The sequence below is a fragment of the Copidosoma floridanum genome, unplaced genomic scaffold (genome assembly GCF_036245765.1).
Source record: "Copidosoma floridanum isolate Cflo_tuat_1 unplaced genomic scaffold, Cflo_Japanese_pri ptg000029l, whole genome shotgun sequence".
Taxonomy (NCBI): Eukaryota; Metazoa; Arthropoda; class Insecta; order Hymenoptera; family Encyrtidae; genus Copidosoma; species Copidosoma floridanum.
Genome location: NW_028321906.1, coordinates 3,642,486 through 3,649,750, shown reverse-complemented (window position 1 = coordinate 3,649,750; position 7,265 = coordinate 3,642,486). Strand labels below are relative to the sequence as shown.

The 7,265-nt window shown below is 35.6% G+C and overlaps 1 pseudogene; it reads left to right on the top strand.

The window, feature by feature from the left end:
- The window catches only part of LOC106637639 (homeodomain-interacting protein kinase 2-like), a 37,181-nt pseudogene that overhangs the window by 26,842 nt on the left and 3,074 nt on the right, over positions 1-7,265 (top strand).

Sequence of the window (7,265 nt, the reverse complement as noted above, 5' to 3'; positions counted from 1 at the left end):
ATTGACAATACTGCTCGCCAATACTGATCCGTAGTTGTATGGTTGTTAAAATGATCATATTGGTCCAAAATTTACCATGCAGTACAATTTATAACTGGATTAATTTTAAAAACAGTATTTTCTCTAATTTTTGTCTATTTTCTTCCCCGCTTTTGTACAGACGTTTTTGTAAATAAGTGTTGAATACGAAAGCATTTTTCCAGTTTTACGTAAACAAACTTGGGTTATTTTTTTCACTTCTCTTTCTTCCCGTTGTAAGACGAAAATTGCAATGCACGATCATATGGCACAATTACTGCAAAGAATTCAATAGAAGTATTTGTTTAAATCACTGGAATATCTTTGAAAATATATGCTATATATGAATTTGTATGTCCCGCACAAAGTATGACTTTAGGCTACAAATAATTAAAAACAAATGACATGTAGGATCTCTTGAGGTTAAAATTATTTTTTTTTCTCTAAGTATTGACTAAGTATCGACAACGTATATGGCTAGTACATGGCAGCTACTATTATTTGACAGAACCAGCTAACAGTCCAGGACCAATACAGTTTTTGAGAATTCGGTCCAATATGATCATTTCGACATTGGAGGGAGTATTGACCAACGCCTTGCATACAATTATCAGTTTGTCGGTGCTTCACAGTAATTCGGCCGTATTGTCAGCCTGGGCAATTTTTTTATGAGCTATTTGAGACGAAGGATTTACAGTAACAGTAATTAATTCAGAAATTGTTAGAGAAATGGGACCTGAAAAAACACTTACCAATAGTATTTTAAAGGGAGCTCGTTTCATGATTTTTTAGTGCGATGTTTTTTTAATGTTTACAATTTGACTTTTTTTGGTACAATATCTTGTAACGGTACAGTCACATATTCTTTTTTTGGCAAAAATCTAAAATGATGCTAAAAAAATATATATCCACCAGTAGTCAATACAGAACATAAAATCAAATAATGTAAGATCTAAAAATACTTTGCTTAAATACTTGTAAAGACAGGAATGTACGACATGTGTTTTCCACCAAACAAATATTCAGATGCACTATCTTGTTTGCTAAAAAAACCAAAGTAAAATCCTACTAAAAGGCTGATGCCAAGTAAGCCGCTGAATAGTATATAGTCTGTACACCCAAATGTTAATTGCAGTATACTGTTGCCAAACGTAGGCAATGAAGTACTCATTGTTGTATTCATTTTCTTCTTTTCTTTATTTTCTAACTTGTGATAAGTAAATTTCAAATACCACAGTTTAAAGAAACGCTCATTTTCATAGCTGCTTCGATGCTACGAGTTATTTTCATTAGGGGTATACAGTAAAATCAAAACTGTAATCTGAAACATTTATCAAAATATTGCAACTACACTTGGCATTAAATTAGCGTCTGCAGTTAAACTTATGGGTTTTTGTATGAAAAATAATTTGTATTTTAAAATGTTTCAGTTTACTTCAACATTCACTTAATGGGTGTTTTCCACAATCGTCACCAGCAAGTAATTTAAGGTTGCGCTCTACGCTACCATCAGGTCGATAAGTTAACTACCTTGAATTAACTGGCGCTCTGTCCCGTAATCTGGCCAGTTAAAATAGCAGACGACAGTCAACAGCGATGAAATCTTCACTTTTTTCTCGACTTTCACGTCGTCTGCTGTTTTAACTTGCAGATTACGAAATATATTTGTTGTCTTGTTGACTTACTGATCTGACAGTCACGTACAGAGCGCAAATTTAAATTACTTGCTGTTGACGACGATTGCGGAAAACACCCCCTAAGCGGCGTTACCACCACGACCTATACGTAACTTAACAGCCTCTGATTTTATCATTCTGGTAAAGAGAGCACGGTGTAAGATGTACTTGAAGTTATGTGTAGTAATTAAAGAAATTACTACTAAGTAATGCCATATGGTCGATTTTATTAAACCATATGAATATCTCGATTTTTAAAGGTCGACTTTTAAGTAAAAAATTTATTGTAAACTTGCCGCAAACAGCATAAACCACGTCAACTTTTTATTATCTATCTATAAAATTAGATGCGGCTGGTTTGTAATTATCAAAATGACTTTGCTGTAAATAGCAATAGTTTATGGCGATCAAGTGATGCCATGATAAGAGAAAAAAGATTGTGTGATGTTTCGTCCCGGGAGCACGCCAGGACTCATCAGTAAGGCTGATGACATGCTCCCTGCCTTAGACACCTATATTGGTGGGGGTACCCTAGCTCAATCTTAAACGCCCTTATAAATTAACCAACATGAAAATCCGGGCACTTGCGAGTAGGTTAACTTCAATGGTTGGACCCCTAGCGGATGGTTGGAGAAAGACGGAGAGCAGTAGTGACCATGTGGTAGTGAGGGTTCCCACACACACTCCCCTTCCAGTTACGACGCCGGAATGGCAGGATGAAGGAGTGGTGACGATATGTGAGAAGTACGCGGTAACGTGTGTATGACGTGCAAGATGTGGTGTATTAACAGAAGGCAAGATAGGGGAGAAAGAAGTTGATAGGGTAGATCTCTGAATCCTCCACGCTCTTGTAGAGTCCTAGAGAGAGGCGAGCAGAAGCTCTAGCCACGACCGAGACCAGAGGTCATGTCGGAGAAAGAGAGGAAGGAAGCTAGTTGCTGTCCCGAGGCGTAGAGAATACGGAGATGCTATTAGAAGGTTGCATATGTTCAAATTTTCGGGGTCACCAATATGGCGATCGAGTGATGCCATGATAAGAGAGAAAAGATTGTGTGATGTTTCGTCCCGGGAGCACGCCAGGACTCATCAGTAAGGCTGATGACGTGCTCCCTGCCTTAAACACCTTTATTGGTGGGGGTACCCTAGCTCAATCTCAAACGCCCTTATAAATTAACCAACATGAAAATCCGGGCACTTGCGAGTAGGTTAACTTCAATGGTTGGACCCCTAGCGAATGGTTGGAGAAAGACGGAGAGCAGTAGTGACCATGTGGTAGTGAGGGTCCCCACAAGTTATTTGGATCAGCGCCATCTAGCGGTCTTAATTTTTTGGCCAAAAGTGGCTCCTAAAATTCTTAATCAGAGCATTTTTAATTAGAGCCATTTAGTCTATTACAAACCAGCCGCAACTTATGATGAAGCTATAAAATAAAAAAATAACAATACATGTGTTTTAGGCAGCAAGTTAACAATCTATTTTTTACCAAAAAATCGACCTGCTATGTGTTTGTACTTTTAAAGATAAATTTTAAAGCATAAGATGGATTGTTAACTTGCCGCCAAAAACACACGTATTTTTATTTTTTTATTTAATAGCTTTACTATAAGTTGCGGCTGGTTTTTAATTGACTAAATGGCTCTAATCCTGAATGCTCTGATTGAGAATTTTAGGAGCCACTTTTGACCAAAAAATAAAGACCGCTAGATGGCGCTAATCCAAAACAATTATTGCTACTTACAGTAAAGTCACTTTATTAGTTATAAACCAGCCGCAAATAATTTTATAAATAGACGATAAATAGTTGACATTTTTTGTGCTACTTGCGGCAAGTTTCTACATCAATATACTACATATTTTATATGGCTCATAAAATCGACAATATTTACAAAATTACAACACTCTTGACCTTTTACCATTCACTCATGTAAGCACAAATTAATCAGTCCATTAAAGAGACAACCGAAGAAAAATGGCCTAAAAAAGAAGCACAGTCACACGAAAAGTGATCAGAGAAGGTTGGGTTCTTTGTTCACTTATAACACTTAAAATTTACATCTCTGTAATGAATGTATTTTTCAATTAGTGAGATCCGATGCTCCATTTCAGGAGACTCTTCGTGTGGCTGCTTCTTTTTAAGACCTTTTTTCTTCAGTTGTCTCTTTTCGACTGATTAATTTACATGTATATTTGATCGTGATTCACGATTTCTGTAACACAAATTTTGTTATGTACATATTATATAAGTTAACTGTTTATTGGAAATCTAAAGATAAAGGGCTGTTCTTTTATTAGTTAATAGTAAAAGGTCAAGAGTATTGTAATTTTATAAATATTGTCGATTTTATGAGCAATACAACATAAGTAGAATATTGATAGTTCTGGAGGTCGATTTTCAGGTAAAAGATAAATTGTAAAGCAATCTAAATTAAGTGAGATCCAATGCTCCATTTTTAGAAGACTTCCTGTGTAACTGAACTTCTTTATTAAACTTTTTTTCTTTAGTTGTCTCTTTTGGACGTATTACTTTACGTATCTATTTAATCATTGTTCAAGATTTCTGTAACACAAATCTGGGTATGTACATATTATATAAGTTAGCTGTTTATTTAAACTAGAAAGTTGAAGGGCTGTGCTTCTGCGAGTTAATGATAAAAGGTCTAAAGTATTTTAATTTTGTAAATATGGTAGATTTTATGAGCCGTATAAGATAAGTGGAATATTTATACTTTTTAGGGTCCATTTACAGGTAAAATACATATTGTGAACTTGCCGCAAGTAGCACAAAAAATGTCAACTATTTATCGTCTGTTTATGAAATTATTTGCGGCTAGTTTATAACTGATAAAGTGACTTTACTGTAAGTAGCAATAATTATTTTGGATCAGCGCTATCTAGCGGTCTTTATTTTTTGGTCAAAAGTGGCTCCTAAAATTCTCAATCAGAGCATTCAGGATTAGAGCCATTTAGTCAATTATAAACCAGCCGCAACTTATAGTAGAGCTATAAAATAAAAAAATAACAATACATGTGTTTTTGGCGGCAAGTTAACAATCTATCTAATGCTTAAAAATTTATCTTCAAAAGTACAAACACATAGCAGGTCGATTTTTTGGTAGAAAATGGATTGTTAACTTGCCGCCTGAAACACATTTATTGTTATTTTTATGGTTTATAGCTTCATCATAAGTTGCGGCTGGTTTGTAATAGACTAAATGGCTCTAATTCAGAATGCTTTAATTGAGAATTTCAGGAGCCACTTTTGGCCAAAAAATTAAGACCTCTAGATGGCGCTGATCCAAATAACTATTGCTATTTACAGCAAAGTCATTTTGATAATTACAAACCAGCCGCATCTAATTAAATAGATAGATAATAAAAAGTTAACGTGGTTTATGCTGTTTGCGGCAAGTTTACAATCTATTTTTTACTTAAAAGTTGACCTCTAAAAATAGAGATATTCATATGATTCAATAATATCGACCATATGGCATTACTTGGTAGTAATTTCTTTAATTACTTTACATAACTTCAAGTACATCTTACACCGTGCTCTCTTTACCAGAATGATAAAATCAGAGACTGTAAAGTTATACGTATAGGTCGTGGTGGTAACGCCGCTTGGGGTGTTTTCCGCAATCGTCGTCAACAGGATCCGTACCATATAACTTTTTTTAGCTTTGCGGGCCTATGTTATAACATAGGCCGATGTACAGAAAAATAGTTATATGGTACGGCCCCAGCAAGTAATTTAAATTTGCGCTCTATACGTTACCGTCAGGTCAGTAAGTCAACAAATATATTCCGTAATCTGCAAGTTAAAACAGCAGACGACGTAAAAGTCGAGAAAAAAGTGAAGATTTCATCGCTGTTGACTGTCGTCTGCTATTTTAACTGGCCAGATTACGGAACAGAGCGCCAGTTAATTCAAGGTATTTAACTTATCGACCTGATGGTAGCGTAGAGCGCAACCTTAAATGAGGGAAATTTTTGTTGGGAGCCCGATAATTTTTACTGGACGTAATGGTAAAAATTGTTAAGGTTAGGTAAAAAGTCCGGAGTAACGACCTAGTCCCACGTGTACTGTTCTTAACGGTAATTTTTATGGGCATTTACTATAAGATTTATAAAAAATTTCTCTCAATGCACGCTTGTTGTAGATTGGTGTGAGTGACCGAGTCGCGTATATTGTTTTTTACAAAGGGCGCAACGTGCAATTTTGCGCCCGTGAGCACACTTTGCGCCCAGTAAATCACTTTGGGCCCTAGGTCAGAAAAGTATGTTGGGCCTGGAGGGTGCATAAAACTTTTCTGCCCTTGGGCCCAAAGTGATTCCAAGGGCGCAAAGCGGCAGTCGCACTTTGGGCCCTTGGTAAGAAAAACATTATACGCGACTCGGACACTAACATACAACAATCGCGTCCTTCGAGCGCTTATGTTTGCACTTTGTGCCCTAGTGACGTAATGTACCATAAAAATTTTACAAATGTACTAAAAATAAAGGCAGAAGCGAAAAAATGGTCACATATTGGATTATCGATTTGGATATTGACTTTAATAAATGTTAATGGCAAGAAGATGATAATAATGTAGGAATAAATTGGAATTCTTATGGAAAGAAATTCGTTACTTTTAATAATTACGAAATTTCATTTGAGCCCGTAACGCTCCTATTTAAAAAACAATAAATAAAAGAACTCGTCGTAAAAGTTTTTCAAGTACGGATCTCGCAGGTTCCAAAAAATTTTAATTTTCATGGTCACGGACGATAAAAAAAAAAATTTTTACTATTAAAAACCCGTTTTGAGCGTTTGTATACATTTCGTCTCTTAAAATATGCCGATTCTCGTTGAATGACTTATATACATATATGTATGTACATCCTATGCGTCATAGAGTTGCTTGTATTGTGTATTCTACACAAGAAAAAACAGCCACAAATCACCTTCACCACCTCCACCAAAAAAATAAGTTAAAAAATGCAATTACCCCGTTGTCATTATCTACTTCTTTAACTTTTTTTTAACTCCGTAGGTCGTCAAATGCTTAAAAAGAGGCACTAATGAGAAAGTGGCCATAAAAATTCTGAAAAACCATCCATTGTACATTCAGCAGGGTCAAATCAAGGTGAGTATGCACCATAAACTCTTACATACAAGTATGGCTTGAAGTAAACTTATTGTATTTTTTTTCAATTCTACAGATCTCCAACCTGTTACGTCTCAATAAAGAAAATGCGGATCAGTTCAACATCGTACGTGCCTACGAATTCTTTCAGCACAAATCGCACCCCTGCTTAGTATTTGAGATTCTGGAACAGAGTCTTTATGACTTTATGGAGCAACATCGATTCTCACCTTTGCCACTCGAGTGCATTAGGCCGATTCTCCAGCAGGTTCTTACGGCGTTTCTCAAACTCAAAGTAAGAGAAATCTTATTTTTTCTTTTTTCTTTTTGTTTCGGGAACTATTTGTTCGAATTTTTTTTAAATAAGAAATTTTTTTATTTACGTTCACGTAATGACAGTCAAGTATACCAGTAAGAGCTAGTTGCACGATAATTTAAAAATAAAATA